At 38.2% G+C, this 19,821-nt stretch overlaps 1 pseudogene; it reads right to left on the bottom strand.

Moving 5' to 3' along the window:
- Positions 1-9,291: 9,291 nt before the first annotated feature.
- LOC125922275 (uncharacterized) lies at positions 9,292-9,461 on the bottom strand (annotated as a pseudogene).
- Positions 9,462-19,821: the final 10,360 nt, after the last annotated feature.

A 19,821-nucleotide genomic window follows, 5' to 3' on the forward strand; every position in this document is an offset into this window, starting at 1 on the left:
TCCCCCTACTTCTCTGCCACCTTAACTTCTCTCCGCAAACTACTACTTTTTATTAGTTGTATTTTGAGAAACACTTGTTTGAAAAAAAAAAAAATCACAAAAGCATTCAATAATGGATTCAAATGTGATTGCATATTGTTAACTTTAAGGGGGAGGGTCTATGCTCAAAAAGCATTTTGTACATATGTATGCATGACTTTCTTTTTTGGAGGGTTGTGTATATGGCTTAAAGCATTTCCATCCATAGTGCCCCAGACTTAGTGTTTGTTAAAGTTGGGTACTGTTTGCCTATGCTGGTTTTTCATCTTCCTTGAGATATCTACTCCCATAATACTAACTAGATATTTATGTTGATATTCTGGAACCTTACATCAGTATTTTTTTTTGTCTTTAAATTCTATGACTCTTTTGTATGACCAGATAAAAATATTGGTTGATTAATTAGAAATTTTTCTTTTCTGGTTTATTAAAATTTTTCTTTTCTGGTTTAATATCTTTATTCCTAACTCTGTTTTACTATTCTTAGCAAATCCTAAGCTTATGACTTTTACTTTATCATGGGTGGTATAAATCAGCACTGATATTTTGAAGCTTGGAACTTGGGAGAAAATAAAATGAGCTTATTGTCTGCTAACATTTTACTTTGCAAAAGAGATAATATTGTGGACTAAAATTTATCTCCCCCCAAATTTATATATTGAAGCCCTAACCCTCCATATGACTATATTCAGAGAAAGGGCTTTAAAGAGGTAATTATTGAGGTCATGAGGACTGATGTCCTTAGGGACAGCAGGACTGGTGTTCTAGAGACGCCAGGAGTGCATGTTCATAGAGGAGAGGCTACGTGAGAACAAAGAAGATGGTCATCTGTATGCCCCATAGAACAGTCTCAGGAGAAACCAAATCTGTCAACACCTTGATGTTGGACTTACAGCCTCCAGAGGTATAAAAAGTTAAATTTCTGTTTAAGCCTGGGGCTTAAGTCTGTGTTTTTTTGTTAAGACAGCCCTAGTGGTTTATTAATGATATAATCAGCATTAGGTATAGTAAAGCACTGCTGACTTGGTGTTTAAAATTATATTAATTTAGCCTTATTTTTTAACTTCAGTAGGAGTATTTGAGTTGAATCCAAAGATATAGTTGATTTCAAGTGTAGCCACACTATCGTCATTTATCACTGAACATGAGGTTTTAAGGTAAAAGGTCCATAAACTCATCCACTGTTTCATATTTCCAAGCTTTGAAACTTGCAAATGGTGATGAAGTACCTGTTAAAGCTAGTTCTAGATTTCTAAGAATGAATTTGGAAACTGGAATAGTGCTGTAGATGTTGGCTCTGTTGTATAATATACACTATCTTGTTGGGTGAAGTTGTGTTGGGAAAATCTGCACATTAGGTATATTCACCATAAATTGTAATAAAACAATATTCTTAGGAGTTTGATAGAGGCTGTCTCTCTCTCTGCTGTATAATGCTTATAAGTTGGCAGAAGTCTTTTACTATTCATCAGTGTGCTAATGTGATTACTTTTAGACAAGACAGATGCTTGGATCTTCTAGGATTTCAGAAATGCTTATTTGGCATCAAAGGGATCATAAATCTATTGTATGTGATTAAAATAAAGTCTCAAGTGGACTGATATATAGACTTGTGACTTGGCCATTCAAAGCAGAATCTAAGGATTTGCCTATAAGCTGCCAAAAGAGCTATTCAATTTAGTCATGTAAGTTTCAAAATGACAATTTAACGAAAAACGTCAGTTGTGCTACTTGGTGATATAAAAAGCAAGATAATATTTGGTTAGATAAATTGTTGGTTTTCATTTTCTTTTTAATTTTGGTCATATTTTCTGAGCTATTATATGTATTTTTTTTTCATTGCCTGATTAGGACTTAAGCTGAGATTTGCCAGAAATGTTCAAGGAAGGAAGACTGCAGCAAAATTATCAAGACATTAGCATTTTAAGCATATTTATAACATTTTGGAATAAATGAAAAGCGACATTAATAAAAAACAAGATAACAAACACTTCTTTAGTAATAATAAGAGTTGAGTGCTATCTTCTAGGTACTGTATTAAATTGTTAATATATACGTATCAAATTTAGTCCTTCAAACAACCCTATGAGGTAGATATTATTTTATATGTGAGTAAACTGAGTCACAGGGGGTTAAGGAAAGCAGTCAAGCTGCAGAACTAATAAGGGATTTGAGCTAGGGCTGTCCAGCTCTAGGGCCTGTGTTTTGACCTCATTAACTTCATGGTGCCTTCATGCACTAGTAAATACATATTAGGTATTAGGTGATTTGTTGAGTAATGGGTTAAAAGTGTTTGCAGATGTTACCACAACTTTGATGAGAATATAACTTTTGTTAATAGCATGTGATTTTCGAGATAAGTTTATTAAATTGCATTCTAATTTGTCAATGGTTGATAAGATCACAAACAGCTGGGAAGAAGAGTCTGGTTTTTATTCTAAGCTCTTGTTTATTTTTAATGAAAGTAAATACAACAACAATCACATGGTCTTTTGAATTTCACATAAGGATTTGATTCTTTTCAATTTATTTAAACCCTGAAATAATTGTTTTTGATAGGGCATCTGTTAATATTATTTCTTTTTACAGATCAGGCAAAGGAAACTGATTTCAAGTGACATGCTACAGATTTTATGGTGAATAAATTAGAGTTATTTATTTGTTTTCTCTTTGCTTTTTTCACTAAAATTCTTATGTTCTTGAAAAATGCTATAAATTCACTGAGGATTCCTAGAGTTTGTGAGAAAATATTTTCAAAGTAAAGAATCTTACATTTGAATAATTCATAAGCCTAATTGATAAACTGGTTTAATGTATACACACACACACACACACACACACACACATATATATATATGTATTATACTCATATAGTTTATATATATGGTATATGTGATATATGTGCATATGTTATTATGTGTACATAATACACATATATTTATGAACTGCTTTGAGAGTGCTCTCCTTCAGTCTGTTTCTCTCTATATACATACACACACATGCACACATTTATGTGTATACATACGGATCTTTCAAAGCAAATCTTAGTGGTATAGACACTTGAACTTGAAAACATTTTAGTGATGGGGACATTGGAATCATATTATTTGCTAGTTTCACTTAATTACTTTTAGCAATGTTTTGGGGGTCCTAACATGATTATTCACTTTTTCATCTTTCTTTCTTCATTGTTACAAATTGAAAAATTGACCCAAGCAGAAAAATGAGGCAAGTTAATGTATCAGATTTTATTGCTGGTAAAGTTGGATGGTAGAATGTGGTGGGTGACCCAAGGCTCTCTTTTAAGACAAGAAGCCTATAGAGTGGGGCTCACCCTGTTCTTCGTGGAGTGTCAGACACAGAAGATGAAACAGAGTGAGACCCGGTTGGGGCTACTGGGAGAGATGCATTTTGTTTGCCCAGAATCTGGGAACTTGTGTGAACAAGTTCAACTATGCTGGGGCTCAGAAGGCCATAAGGAAGAGATAGGCTGAGTAGAGTTGACATCACTTCCGCAGAATTCACTGGTCACAGGAGCCAATCATTATTCACTGTCTTGGGGAGGAGTGACTTATAGGATGAAGAAGAATATAGACACTTTTCTCTAGAATGTGGAATTGTTGAGTAAAAATTTCCTGTTCGGCATCACAGTGGAAATGTAGCAAGAAGATCTGGGTCTTCCTGTATCCCCATTGCTGTGTCCTCTTAACCCATTGCAGCATAGAATCTGAGCCCCAAATTCTTTCTCTATTCTATTTTTCATGTTAAATTATGCTCAGCTATACGCTCCAAAATAGCTTACGAGAGACTGTGCAGGTGACCCATGATGACATAAATACCACAAATACAACGCCAGCAACATAAAAATCAGTATGAATCCCTTCTTGTTATTAAATTTCTGGGTATAAATTAAAGCCCACAAATAAATAGTCTAAATAGTCAATCCTTTTTGGCACTCCTTCCCCAATATTCTTATATAATAAAGTTATTCTCAATAATAGAAGCCTGAGATCTTGAGGCTGTTTTTTTCTGTGTCTGCTTTATGACAGACAAGAGAGTACAGCCTCAGTAGGGCATCTCCTCTCCAAGTATGGATAATGCTTTCAAGAATAGCCAATTGTGACAGGTTTGCAAGCAAGTACCTGTGTCAGTCCTTTTATAGTCTGTTCCTCCCCAGATGGCCGGTGGTTTACAACTTGAAGAAAGCATCTCTGAAACATTTGTACCAAAGAAGTCACTCCCTTCACTACTTGCAGGAATTTCTATAACTCTTCTTCCCTATTTAAGTGAGGAATCAATCCATACTAGGAACTTCTCAGCAATTTTAAAAACCTACATGTCTGTGTCTTACTTCAGGTTAATTAAGTCAGAATCTCTAGGGGTGGGACACAGGCATAAGTATATTTTAAAGTACCTTGAGTTAAAATCCACTAAGAGAATGGAAGATGAGCATTTCATAATAGAATCTCTGTTCCTCACCTCAGGGAGGTGGCCTATGTTTTCGTTCATTCTTGGTTGATTTATAGTCAGTCTCCATGTTGCTCAACAATGACCTTATATTCAGGACCAGAGGACTTGCAGAACTTGACAGTCCCAGATATATTGTTGGCACAGGCTTCAGAATCTTCCTCATATCTTGGTCATGCTTTGCACAACTGATAATTTTATTTTTAATCTCATTATTTCCCAAACCGGTAGATGGTATATGTTTGGATCGATTTTCTCATTTGAACATCAGTATCCTTAGGAAGCATTCTCCAGAGCATTAGTCATTACATTCTTGACAAGATCCCCAGGCACCCCGATCCAAGCCTACTGTGTCCCAAGGGTTTTTGTATAAGGCCCGTTCCATATCATTTGGCATACTTCTGTCTCGACATTCTGGGAATCTTAATGATATCCCTGCTGGAATCTGATAGAAAGGTAAATGTGTGTGGCCCCAGATTATTGTGTGAAGTATGTCTGATGCTGATGAATATCTCTGCTTAGGCTTCTAGCAGTTCAGCATATACAGCATCATAGGCCATCTCTTTTCTGCAACTACTGAAGCTACCTTATCATCTGAGTTCAAGAATTTGTGTTTGAAAACTAGGTAAACATCTATATAATTTTTTAGGCCTCTGATGGGTAGGATCAAGCAAATAGATAGTAATAAGTGGAATTTCTCTTCCTAAACCCTCTGTGTCAACAGAAGCATCCGTAGAGTAGGGCACGTGACGGAGAGTGAGGGAACATGGGTCTGAACAGACAAGTTTATGTCTCAGTTTAAACAGATTTGCTAAAGATTAGCCTTGTCCTCTTAGTAATAAAACCTTCCTGGTTTGTAATCACAGGGGAAGGTAAAAGATAAATATTATGCAGGACAGAGCACAGACTGAAGCAGACAGAGAAGTAATGAGGGCTCAGAATTAGTTTCTTACTCTTCACTTAGAATGAATAGAAAAAATCCAAGAGAATAATACTAAAACATGATCTAAATTTGTATTTTATTTGCATCAGTCATAAAATAATTGATATTTTAGTCCCATCTAGATGGGTAAATAGCAATAGCCACTTGCAAGTTTTTCCTAATTCCTCTTTTGATTTCATATTTTTAAAATTCTTCCTTTCTTCTGCATGCCGCATGTACATATTTTAAAATATGTATGTGTCTTTTTGCAGTAATTGTGATTTGATATTTAATGACTATAATAAATTAAACAGCATCTATCTAATAATAAAAACTACATTACATTCATAGTCTACAAACCTTTATAATCTGGTTTGAAATTTCTAGGAAAAGTGAAAAGAAACCGAGTTGGAACTCTGATCATGTTGCATTAGGTTATCACTGTACTCTCTCTCTTTTTTTTAATGTTTATTTATTTTTGAAGGAGAGAGAGACAGAGTGTGAGTGGGGGGGGGGGGTGGGCAGAGAGAGAGGGAGACCCAGAATCCGAAGAGGCTCCAGGCTCTGGGCTGTCAGCACAGAGCCCGACGCGGGGCTCAAACCCACAAACCGCGAGATCATGACCCCAGCCAAAGTCGGACGCTCAACAGACTGAGCCACCCAGGCGCCCCACTGTACTCTTCATATTCAAAACAGGGTCTGCATATGTGACAAGAAGCTAGAATGTCTCCTGTAGATCACATCAGAGAAGTGTTACATCCTCTGCTCACTTAAAACTAATAAAATTTCTCTTTATGTAACGTTCTTTGTATTAGCGCCTACTGCATTTATTTTCAGGTATAGCCTCATTACTGAAAAAAACCCAGGGAGGAAAAATCCTTGGTGAAATACCACAATGAAATGAGTTCATTTTTAGAAAATTTTTAAGGATGACTGAAAATGTAGGACAATTAATCACATTGTCTTATGTGGACAGTAAAGGTGAAATATGGGGTATTGTAATAAATCTCTCATGGATTTGTGATAGTCCAATTAGGGTAGGCTAATCAGATATTTGGAAAGTAATGTACTACCCATTGATTTTCTTTGCTAGAGGAATGGGATCTCACCATTCATATCTCCCAAACCTTGACACCTAATTACTATCAATTTTGTTTATTTGATCCATATTTTTCTATTCCTTTTACTACAGCAAAGTCTGCTGAAATATTGAATACCGGTGATGGCCTTTAAGCTTGAATTTGAGACATCTCCTTGTTTCCTGGAGCGGCTCAATGCAGTGGTCTGAAGGGTGAATGTGAATCATAGATCAAGGGGGGATTATGTGAGTCTGGCTGGAACTTTATCAGCTGTCAGATTTAAAGTGCATGCATGACGTTGTAGGTAGAAGACAAGGTCAGAAATATGGGGCATGGAATTCCAAACAGATTGGGAAAGGGAAAATGAAGATGGTTCAGGAAGAAGCTTAAATGTTAACTTCTTGGCCTAACTAGATAGGGTGGGCTTAATGGGCAAGGCCAGGCAGGACTCACACAAATTATAGCAGAGTGGATTAACTATAGTAGTTAATCTCAGGAAATGTTCTTGTCCCCTCTCTCCATTTTGGCTACAGCAGCCCCGATGAGTGACACTTGGCTTCCTCTTTCTTTTCTGTTTAAAAAGAATAGTCTCTCTACTCTCATCTTTCTTCAACCCCTGCCCAATTCCCAATCCCCACCGAGGGAGGACAAGTCTGTTTAGTATGCCTGCTGTAGTCATAGCACCACGGTCCCTAAATCGTCAAGTACATCAGAATAGTAGGTGATAAAATGTGAATGACTACAAAACATTTGTAATACTGTTCAGTGGTCAGAAGGAATGATATAGATCTGCATATTATAATGTAAACAGAGGGGCACGTGGGCGGCTCAGTCAGTTGAGCATCCAACTTCGGCTCAGGTCATGATCTCACCGTGTGTGAGTTCGAGCCCCACATCGAATTGCACTTTCAGGACAGAGCCTGCTTGGAATTCTCTCTCTCTCTCTCCCTGTCTCTCTGCCCCACCCCTACTCATGCTCTCTCACTCTCAAAATAAATAAATAAACTTTAAAAAATTAAAATAAATAAAGATCTAAATATTATGTTGAAAAAGGCAGAGCAATCATTTTGTGTAAATTATAAGCATTTAAATTATAAGTATTACAGGCATACATACAGGTAAATTAATTTACAGAAGATAGCTTCGAGGGACATACATTAAATGTGTCAGTGTGGGGGGCACCTGGGTGGCTCGTTTAGTTAAATGTTGGACTCTTGGTTTCGGCTCAGGTCATGATTTCACGGTTTGTGGAGTGAAGCCTTGTGTTGGGCTCTGTGCTGCGTCAGCACGGAGCCTGCTTGGAATTCTCTCTCCCTTTCTCTCCGCCCCTCCCCTACTCGTGTACGCGCGCTCTCTCTCTCAAAATAAATAAATTAAAAAAAAGACGTGTCAGTGTGGGTGCCTGTGAGGGAAGAGGAGTGATATTTGGGATGGAGGATGAAGGGAAAATGAGGAAACAGGAACAGGTGGCTGGGTACAGACCAATCATAATAAAGTGCCATAGAATAAGAAGTGAAAATCAAATCACTTTGTTATGCCTCCTGTCCAAACTGAACACACGAATAAATGAATGAATGAATAACATTAAAATCAATTAATGAATGTCTGAAATCTCATCCTATTTGTTTCACCCTATAATTTGACTAATCACTGAATTTTATGAAGAGAAACCATTTTTGTTTGCTAAGTTTAAAATTGTTGCTCAAATTTATCCAGTATGATTATCAAGGAGAATTCAGATAACACTTTGGATTTGGAATGTCTTTAGAACTGTTTTGAGAGGTTCCTCCCTAACATATCCATGGGAGGACACTGAGGCTAGAAACTGGGATTTGCACAAGCTAAAGCCATTGGCACAGAAAGGGACTTCCAACGTGTTGTTCACACTGCTAGGTAAATAGCTGGTCATGGGATGCCTGGGTGGCTCAGTTGGTTAAGCATCTTACTCTTGATTTCAGTTCAGGTCATGATCTCTCAGGGTTTGCGAGTTTGAGCCCTGCCTTGGGCTCCATGCTGACAGCTCTGTCTCAAAAATAAATAGATTAATTAAAAAAACAAAACAAAACAAAAAACTAGTCATAGCATGCACAGTTGCTCACTTTCTGGCTTGCTGTTTGGCATAGAGAGAGAAACATAGTTCCAAGAAGTGAGAAAATATGGATCAGGCATCTGTGGAGTGAGACTTCTCAATATCTTAAACCACTGGCAAAAAATTGACAGTGTTTTATTAGCCTCTGTTAAGAACTAAAGACTACTTATCCATTTATTTACGTGGCAATGAAGGTGAAATTTTGGCAAGTTAATTGATGACCGTAAATAATGTAATTACAAGTGTAAAACTAAAGGGGAGAGAAGCAGTGGATCTGAGAGGTCCTGAGGAGCTGTTGAAAGCAGTTGAATTAGAAACTTGAGGGATTTGGTACTAGTCCCCACTCTCTATGACTGAGTCCCTTCCTCAGTAAGGTGGATGTGATAACATCTTCAGAAGAAGACCCTGAAGGACTATAAGGTCCTAGTTGTTAGGATCAAGTTTCCACATGGACACCATGTTCTCTTAGTAGGAAATTGTTTGTGATCTTAGTTTACAGTAAGGGATAAAGGCATATCTCTGAGCGCACGTGAAAAAACATGACTTGCAAATTAACATCTATCAGGTGGGCAAACCTTTCATAAAACATAATTTCAGGGCTGCCTGGGTGGCTCAGTTGCTTAAGCAGTCGACTCTTGATTTAGGCTCAGGTCGTGATCTCATGGTTGTGCAACAGAGCATGGTTGAGGCTCCTTACTGGGTAGGGAGCCTGCTTGGGATTCTCTCTCTCCCTCTGCCCTTCCCCCACTCATGCACACATATGCACTCTCTCAAAAAAAAAATTAGAAACAAAAGTTTCATAAATTATAATGGCTATATTATTTAGATACTACGCTTGATCTTAGCCAAAAGGCCGAGAAGTGATTATACTATTTAGATAATTATGGCTTTAAAGATTCTTTAATGAAGCTGGAGAAAAAAAAAACATTCATGGAAATATCAGATAGCTATTTTATTACTAGAGCCAGCAATAATGTTACTATTATAAATCTCCATTTAATTTATCTGATGTTTCTTTATGTCCCATTATTTTAACCTTACAAGAATTTTCTGAGGGAAGAGGTTTGATATGATTCCATTTAGAATGGAAGAGACTGAGGTTCTGTGTGATTCCTTTTAACAGGCCATACCATTTGAAGTGTTTGAAGAACACTGAGAGGGATTTTTTTTCTAGCTCTGACATGGGTCTAAATTTCTTGCATTATAGAATAATAGGTAACAGCTCAGCTCCACCCTAGTATAAAACTCTGTCATATCCACTCTTGTTCTGAAATGTAAAAATATTGGGTCCTATGACACCTAGTACAAACCATGGATAGGGTGTGATTTAGGATACGGTGGTCAATATCTGATTTTGACTGTGAGTACTAGAATAATAAGATTTTAAGTCTTCTCTTACAGTATCATACAAATGTGTACCTCCAGAGAATGGGCACTGAAGTATAAAATTGCAAGGACTGTTAATGCACATATACGAATGGAGATGACATTATCATATCATATAAAGCTGGAATGAGAATCTCTTGTTTAAATATGTAAACAAGTCAAGCCACTCACTGTGTATGATGTAGGCAATTTGCGAAATTATGCAAAGTGTTTAAGGTTACCAAGACATGTTAATACACTGAGGCACAATTTAATGCTTGGTGTGTTTTCCAAATGTGCATAATTTACTCCTTGGTACTGTTTTTTATGATGTGTGACAAATATCCCCAATGCCAAGTGATTAATTTTCAAGTAATAGGGAGCTTTTTTCCCCATCTTGCTTTGGTAAACTTTTGGATGAGCCCAGACTGACAGGCTTTTGCCATGGCTCTGAGCAGGCCACCTTGGTCTTGGCCTTGGCCATCTGGACAGAGGCGATGGTATCAGACATCCCTCAGCTACTATGTGCATCTGAACTTTGAGAGAATGTAGTACATTTGGCTGTTTAATGTCCTGTATCGATATTATGCTCCACTGTCTGTTTGCATAGACTCAAGACTTTCTCTGTTCAAGAATGTCTGGGGCACCTGGGTGGCTCAGTCAGTTGAGGGTCTGACTTCAACTAAGGTCACAATCTCATGGTTCATGGGTTTGAGCCCTGTATCAAGCTCTGTGCTAACAGCTTGGAGCCTGGAACCTGCTTCCGATTCTGTGTCTTTCTCTCTGCCCCCTGCTCGCACTCTGTCTCTGTCTGTCTCAAAAATAAATAAATATTAAAAAAAAAAAAAAAGAAGGGAATTTCTGGATGGCCTCTAGAACTTGACCAGGTCCTCTGTGAATATCCCTATCTTTGTCTCCATGGGAATTTTGATTACGGTTCTCAAATTTCAAAATAAAGCTAACTAATCATTTCTGTACATGACGATCAATTCACATTCTCTTTTAAAATTTTCTTGGCCATCTTTAAAAGATGTACCTCTCAGAGGTGAAATGGAATAGCATGTGTTGACAGAAACAGAAAAAGGAAGAAAATAAATGGCGTAAGCAAAATATACTGCAGCACAGAGATAAGAAGAGATGTATACAAAACAGTCTGTCATTCATTAAAAAAAAATCCCATAGCCTTTAGGCTGAGATCTACAGGGGAAAAAAATGGCAGCAGAAAAAAGGAGTCTACCTGCCAAATATATGGTACAGTGTTCATTACTAAATTGAAAGCCCTTGTAGGGTTATGATATAAATGTTACTGTGTCAGTTGAGTCAAAGTTCTGTTGAGTGTGTACTGTTGAGAGCCTGCAACCTCACCACTGTATCCACTGCAAGGTCCCCCCTACATTCTGACCCTGGGGGAGGCTCCAGACCATGTAGCAAACTCCATGTGCTACGCCAGACCCAGAACTTGTCTTAATTACTACAGTATCGACTTGGGAGTGGAGCAGAATTGCTGGAGTGCTGTTGGAAGACAACAAAATAAGTGGGCAGTAATAGTGGCAGATCAGAAGAATTGGTTCAGACCAAGTATTTGAGGCTCACCTTCAACGGCGAAGGTAAAAGAAACTTGGCGGTAGGTTTTCTGTTTGCCAGCCCTGTGACAGGATCGTGATGTGCCTAGTTCTGATGAGCAAACAATGACCTTTTAGATTTGGGGAGAGTTGGCACATATGAGATATGATTACATCCTTACCACTAAGTGAATATACACCTGACAAAGGGGAACATACTTTCTTGTCATGCACAAAATAACAATGATAATAACTAAAATTTATTGAGTGTTTTACTATGTGGCAGGCATTATTCTGAGACTCCTTTCTATGCTACTTAATTTTGACACAAACCTAACATGCCAGATGCAAATTCTCAACCCTTAATCATTCATGCTACTGATCACTGTAAACTTACTTAAGTATTTAAATACTCTGATCCATGAGATAAAAAGCAATGAACTAATTAAAAATGAAAGTAGGAAACAAGCATTTGGATTAGGCTTTCTAGGAGCATTCCAGAGTTTTGAGAGTAGTTAGACATGCATTTGGACATAAATTTTCAAGAAAAATATTTTTTCATTTATGAAAATAGGAGGCCACGTGATTCTCTGTGGAAATTTTAGGTAAAGAAAAAATTCAAAGCTATGAAATTTTAAATGGAATAGAGGAGTGTTCTCAACCTTAGCCACACATTGGACTCACTTGGGGAACTTTAAAAACTTAAAAATGTCTGAGTTCCACTCCAGATATTCTTACTGAATTGGTGCCATTTGTGGGTTTCTGGAAGCTGGCCAGGTGGCATCCACTGAAAAATCTCAAGACTTGACTTGAGGGTAGCTTCTGGTAAAGCCTAAGCACTCAGGAGGGAATCAGGGTGACCTGGGTTGGAAATCACAAATCCTCATGTATGAATTGTTTGATTTTGGAAGATGAACTTTTACCTTCTGAGATTCAGTCTTCCCATGTATACTATGGGGATAATAATAGCACTTTGAATTTGCAGAATGCGCACGAATCTCTTGGCAATGGATACATGTCTTTTAGCGTAGTGCTTGGCATTTCATCACTCAAAAACACTGCAGGCGGATAATAGGTGAGAGTTTCCCCCCAAATTATGAGACAGTGACATGGAAAATCAGTAAGGCAGAGCTATTCCTTACTGAGTTTAATGCTTGAATTGATGATCTCTATGCATGTTAAATGATATATATTTACCTATTTATCTATAAGCTATCTTTCCATCCGTCTATCAATTATTAGCTAACTAGCAAACTAATAGCTTTTGTAGAGCAGGGATTCCTCCTCATTTGCTTGGTACTAACTTAGATTCCAAGGCACATTAGAGAGTCAGACGACATGAAAATGTAAATAAGGCAGCTTTACAGAATTATTTTCCTATCTTCCCTCCCACCCCAAGAATCTTCGCAATCCCCAATGTCTCAGTCTTCTGGGATCTCTCTCTGCCTTACCTCGGTCTTGCTTACTGAAATGTCCATCAGGAAATCCAAGACCTCTTTTTGACTACCCTGGAGAAGGCATTTAATTTGTTAACATGTTAGTCACATTGGCCATTGTTCTAAGAGGCCCAGAACCATGAGTCATTCCATCTTTCTGTGAGGTCTTGTACTGACTCCTGACTAAGAGTCAACATCTGCTTTTCTGATTCTGCTTAATTCCCTATTTCCTGGTTCATAACCATGACCATGTGGAAGTTTCAGGTTTTTGACTGCCATAAGCTACTGTTCCCAAGTAATGGCAGATGAGCAAGTGCTTTAGGACGTGACATCACTCAAGAATACATGCTTCTGAGTTACTGCCAATGTCTTGGCTATTAACCTTCTTCATTGGGCCAGATATATTTTAAAATGCCTCACTTTTCCATTGTATCAGAGTTAAGGGAGTCTGATTAAAGTGGGCATATGTCCTTTTTTAATTAATTAATATGAAAACACAGCAGTAAAGACACTTGCTGATAATAAAGGAACCATTTTTTAAAAGTCTAACATATACTTATTTAAACAATTCATAATTGTTCTTTAAAGAAATATTTTTTCAATGTTGTTTTATCTGGCCACATTCCATTCATTCTACATGTGTTAGTTTAAGCATCATAACAAACTTGTGAAATTGATGCTATTACTATGTCTAGTTTACAGCTAAAAAACCAAGGACATCTAATTAGAAACTGATGGAGAAAAAAATTAAATGTAGGCAATCTGGTTCCCAAAAATGGATTCTTTAACATTATGCCCTCTTATCAACAGCAAAGGTTTACCAACAAAGTAATGCCCTAACAGCATGCAAAAAATTCCTTTTTATTTTTTCTGGCATTTAATCACGGTCAAGTGATAATACTGGGTTCATTGTTCCTTTCTTTATGTAACTCTGTTAAGCGATGCCTTGTAGGGAGGTCCCTGATCATGAAGTTATCAATAATGAAAGTTTTCTTTCTAGTGTTCAAAATACGCAACCTGAAGCAATGGTCCCTCTGATACAACATTTTTCTTTTGCAGCTCCACTTTCCTTCTGAAAGTCATTTCCCTTGGGCAGACTTTTCCAATTAGATCGTTGTCTCTCAGGTAAAACTCGGCTTCCAGCTTTTTCAGCGGTTACTCAAAATCTGACATTTTTTTTTTTTTCTGATTGCCTTTTAAAAGCTAAAATCCTGAGTTTTTGTAAATTTTTCCTGCATAAACTGTTTAAATTGGACCTGGTGATAACTTCATTTATGAGAAGTTTTTAAAGGCTCCAACTAATTTTCATACAGAAATATCCTAGATAGAGTAACTCCTCCTCAACTTGGAACCCTCTTTGTCGGTAGGTAATTATTACCTAAATATCACCAGTCCTAAACTATATATGGACACAAAGGAAATCACATTAATCTTCATAGCTCAAATGTCTGGTCTTACCAACTGCATAGGCAGAAATTCCACACAGTTCCCTCTGGTGTTTCTCCTGGACCACAGGGGTGCCCTTGTGGGAATTCACACACCTGTCTTTTGCATTACCAGATGGCGTCCATCAACTCCATTCCTTCCTGTTCTGACTTCTCTGTGAAGCTCCTAGAAGTGTAGCACCGATATGGTTGGTGGCAAAGTGCATAATGGGAATATTATAAGAACACCAATGAGCACATGAAGGACACTGTCCAAGTCTGTGTCTCACGCCGCCCATCCCCGTAGGGCTGGAGATGTGCTAAGTTCTGCGCAGATGAGGAGGAATTACACTCTCCAAGTCTGCATTGCCCTGTGTCACCTCAGTCCGGGAACAGCAATATTTCTACCCAGCGTCTCTTAAAAAATAGCAACCTATTTTCTGGCCCTGAACCATTTTTCATAAAGGGCTTAAAACTTGTCCAAGTGATTGGGCAGGGAACAGCTGCCCTAAAATAATAACCATTTCTTTCCATCGGTTTTCTCTCCCCTGGGCCCCTTTATGAAAACTAATGTCAAAGTTCCTTTCTCAACCTTCTGTGTAATGTGTACCTCTTGTCCCTGTGCAGAGACTGGAGTGTAAGTTACATAATTCCACTCAGCAGACACACTTATTCCAGGATTTACTTCTATTTACTTTTCTGTGGCTAAGACCATTTTGATTCAACCAAATCATGACTCATTTCTGTTGGGGAACAATTAGAAAAAGAGGAAGAAAAACCTGGAAATAGCAATGAGAAATGAAGGAGACAACAGAGTTTAAGAATAGAGGATCTGCAATTAAGTCTCGGGGCTATAAAGGTCAGCCAGAGTGTTAGACCTGCACTCGTGAGATTATTAGAAAAATGGAATTTAGGTGTGTTCTGTGGAAAAACAAATACAAACCTTTTAGTGTGATGTCATCTTCACCTGAGCTAAGATTCTATAACCCCAAATGTTGGGGAAGCCTGTTGAAAAATACCTTTTTAGCATAAATGAGTGCATTACATAAAGATACCTTCCATTCTTCCATCTCCAACAAAGTATTCATTTTCAGGACTGTAGGGAGATTACAGAGGATATTAATAACTCTAAACCGTGTATCAAACACCCATTAACATTTGTGTGGAATCTCAGATCCTAGAAAATGAAAACACTTCTAGGCGTGTGTTTTTTCTGCAACCAAGACAAAAAATTTAAAAAAATCTGGATGAAGGTGTTGGTAAGAGAAAATCTAAGGCTGTTATCTAGTGAACAAAGGGACAGTAAATGGAAATGAATTTTAATGTCTCATTATTAGTAATTTGGGATGTGCAAAACACCTTTTATGTTTTACTCTAGTAAAATCTTTTCATTTTAGTGATTGTAAAAGTCCCTTTTGCATGTAACTTTGATCTTCTGAATCCTGTTTTCCCCAGAGGATCTTATGCTTCTCGATGAGTAAGACAGGGTCTGCTTTTTTCTCTTTACAACTCATCTTCATAAGGTGAATGGCCGGCTAGGAGGTGTCATAGAATTTCAAATAATTCATCCTTTTGGATTACGAAGAATTATATTTTTGTGAGTTTAATGAAAATTCCATTATCATCAAGGACATGCTTTGTTCTTTTAGCAGGACCTATGTTTGTTTTTGAAAAATCTGTAATATTGGTCTCCACCATGTTTGTGTGTGTCATCAGAGAGCAGTAATAAAGGAGGCACTGTGTATCAGGGTCACGTACCACAGGATCAGCTGAAAACCTCACCATCTGCTTGTTAGAGAGTGTGTGATTTGAGAGTGACAGAGCATCCTCTCAGATCTCTCCACTCATTCCTGATGGCTGAGAGGATGAGATCCTTTCACCTAGGGTACTGGTTTAGATGTTAACAGGAGCATATCTCTTTTTCATGTGAACTTCATTAGCTCAAAGAAAGAGTGGGAAGCTTGAATTTGTAAGACAAAAGAGAAGGGGGAAATTTTCTAAGGAAGGGGTTTGGGAAAGGAGATTAGTAGGTAGAAGAGGGAAGAAGAGGAGGGAGAATTATAAAGGAGAGAGAAGGAGAGAAATTGAGTGGGAAGAGGAAGGAAGGAGGAAAGGAAAAAGATCTTTATGAGCCAATTGCCAAGATCTATAGCCAACCTTTCTGTGGTACATGACGAAAAATTAAGTTAAGGTTAAAATTCCTGCCCTTTGTTCTACTGCTCTGTGAAGATCCACCCGATTCTTCCTATTCTCCTATTGTATTTCAGGCGTGTGTTTGATATGGAGAAACTAGCAGGTAAAATGCCCTTAGGAAAAGGGATGGTAACTGTTCAACTTCCAAGGATTCCATGGAGATAGGGTTGTGTGCCATCCCCAGTCCCTCTTAGAAAACAAATTAGTCATCCCTCGTTTCCTACCTGGCAAGCATGGGAAGCTGTGAACTAGAACTCCTGAATAGCAAGGACTATTTCTACAAGATTAAAGGGAAGGGGACCGATTACTGATGGCAGTCAAGGTAGGAAACAGAAACACTAACAATGAATGCTCACAGGTGACTAAAATCAGTCAAAGTGATGGCTGAAAACTCACCAAAAGTAGCTGTTTTCAGAGAGAATTTACTAGATGTTGAAAGGACTAAAGTTTAGAGGCTGGTGAAGTAATTCCATATTTTATGAAGTCAAAGGTGGACATAGACCCCTTGGAGATCACAAGGAGATCCAGGTACCATCTGAAGACATCTATGGGCATTTTCTCAGATTTCCGGTAACAGGCAGAATGAAACTTACCTCATCATTATTAAAAGGCAGTGAGAACAGAGCTAGTCTGAGGAAGGTCTCCCATCATGCCTTCTGTGGCCCATGGCCACCCACAACTATTTGAAAGAAGGGTGTTAGTCCTGAAAGAGTGAGTGTAGTTATTTGGCATATTTAGGATTTAAAGCAGCATTCCTGACATTCAACCCCTCCCTCCTTTGTCCCTAGGCAGTTCCCTCCTGTGAAAATAAAAAACCCTTAGGCTTTCCTGCTGGGACAGTAAAGAGAAGAATGTCAACTTATAGACAGAGTATAGCAAACCCTGAAAGGGATCTTAATGGATTTCTAATCCAACTGTCTTAGAGAAAATGTTAACCCAGAAAGGTTTTTTATACATCGTTACAGTTAAGGAGTCAGGGTGACAACTCATTTCTTATTCCATTTGCAGGATAATATCCTCTACCCCTTGTTGTAAAAGTTACAAAGTGGAGTGGAAAAACCCTGAACAAAAATGTTTTTAGATTCCTTGTTATTTGAATTATTTCTTCTTGTTAAAATCCCCATGGGGTATACGTATTGTGTAACTTTTGCACTAAATCCACACTGTATACTGAGAAACAAATATTGTTCCATTAAAAAAAAAAAAAAAGGAAATGAATGTACTAGAAGTATGTTGATTCTCTAATCAGCTGACCAGAAACTCAATATATCAGAGGGTTTAGTTGTGAAAATTGATTTTCTAGGTCTAAATATTTTATAGGTGATTTTACCTGATACTATTTCCAGAGATACCTATTAGAGATATGTAGGCAGTTTGCTAAAAAGTTACTAGTTGAGAATGGAAGTCTGTGTGGTCCCCTGACCACTTACATGAACTGATGTATGTGATTGCATGGTCCTGAATGAGGCAGTGTATTGTGTAATTTTATGTTACTACATATGCTATTCTTAGACCTCCTATTACACTGAGGTTCTCTATAATAATGACAGATGTATGATTCATCAGGTTGTCATAAAAAAGATGAAAGACTTTAGGAAGCAAAAAGAATGTGCTAAACACTAAAGAATACATGTGAATGCAATAAGGAGGCCTCAGGATTTTGTTTAAAAATTTAAGAATTTAAGAAAACATTGAGCCTTTTAACCTTTTATTCCACAAATAGTTTTAAGTGCTTATTATGTGAATATGCATTTAATTTATATTTAAACTTAGAGTTGACTAATGTCGCATTTTATTGAATGGTGACTGCACCAGTCAGTGTTCCAGCCTGAAACAATTCCAGTCAGATGGCTCAACTGAAGACTTTACTGAAAGGACTGATTTACAGAGGTGTGGGCAAAGACAAGAAAGTCAGAAAGTGAGATGCGGGAGACCAAGATAATCAGCAGTGGGAAGCTGTTACTACCCCTTAGGGAGTAATGAACTTTTAAAGCCTAATAAGGAGAGCCATGGGTAAAGCGCCAACTCTTAGGGGCCATAGTCATGAAGGCATACAAGCAATGCCAGAAAACATGGACTTGGCATGTGTGTGTGTTGGGGGAGGTCAGAGGCTAGGAATGTGGTTGTAGGGAAAGGAGAAAATTACCCCAATATCCCTTTTCTCCTCCCAGTCTTTGATCTCTTGCCCATGCCTTCCTTTAGCCAAACCCACTGGAAATGAGAAAACAAGAAATGTGGGTAATACATCCTCTAAGGGTCTACTGCATAGGGCACACAGCAAGGCAGAAAGAGGTGGAGAATGGGTCTGAAAACAGAGAGACAAAGAGAATGACCACTGTGATCTCAGATGTTAAGAATCACATTGCTCTTTCTATGGATCCAGGCCAGCGGGGAGATGATGGGTGAAAACATGCTGATCTAATGCAGAAGGAGGGCAGTGAAGGAGTCCACCACTGATAGAGTCAGAAATGTGTTCACAACACAGCATGACAATATGAGTATGGAATAATTGCTTCTGGTGTCCTCTTTATTACCTGGGAGTAGATGGGAAAGACTGATGTGAAGGAAGTCCCTTAATAACACAAAAGTCAAAGATGTGTTCCTGGGGAGAAAGCATGTTTATTAAGAAGACCATTGGACAGACAGTCTAGATGCTTTATACTCGGCGCTAGCTGGATTGTATAATCTTACAATAGGAAAAGATAGGATAAAATAGGCAGAGAGGGAAAGGATAGGACCTTAGGTCCCTAGGTGGGGAAAAACACATATTTTGGAACAATGCTGGGAGCTTCTGACCACAGGAAATTCCTGGGGTGTAAGGTTCCTCCTAAGAATGTAACAGACACCACCTACCCCCCTTAGGTTCCCCTTAGGAATTTGACAAAAGACGTAACTAAAAATAAGTCGTAGACCATAAAACGTATGACCCACAAGGAATGATGTGGCCATAGCCACCCCTCATACAATGGAATAGAGCCAGTAGGGAATGGACAGCCCAGCACCTAGAGCTATCCAGCCAATAAGGGTAGGACCTGAGAAGGAACAAGGGGAAGAGAAATGAATGCTGACCAGAACCTTATAAAACAGAGTCCCTTGCCTATGGTTGGGGGTATTCACCTTCCAATGCCCCCTCTCTGTACTTCATACTACTCTTACTTTCTAATCTTCTACTCTAGTAATTTGTGCCTGCTGCCCATTTGTGTTCACCTCTTCATTCTTGGATGCGGCAAGACAACGAACCCTGG

Source organism: Panthera uncia, chromosome C2 (assembly GCF_023721935.1).
Source record: "Panthera uncia isolate 11264 chromosome C2, Puncia_PCG_1.0, whole genome shotgun sequence".
Lineage (NCBI taxonomy): Eukaryota > Metazoa > Chordata > Mammalia > Carnivora > Felidae > Panthera > Panthera uncia.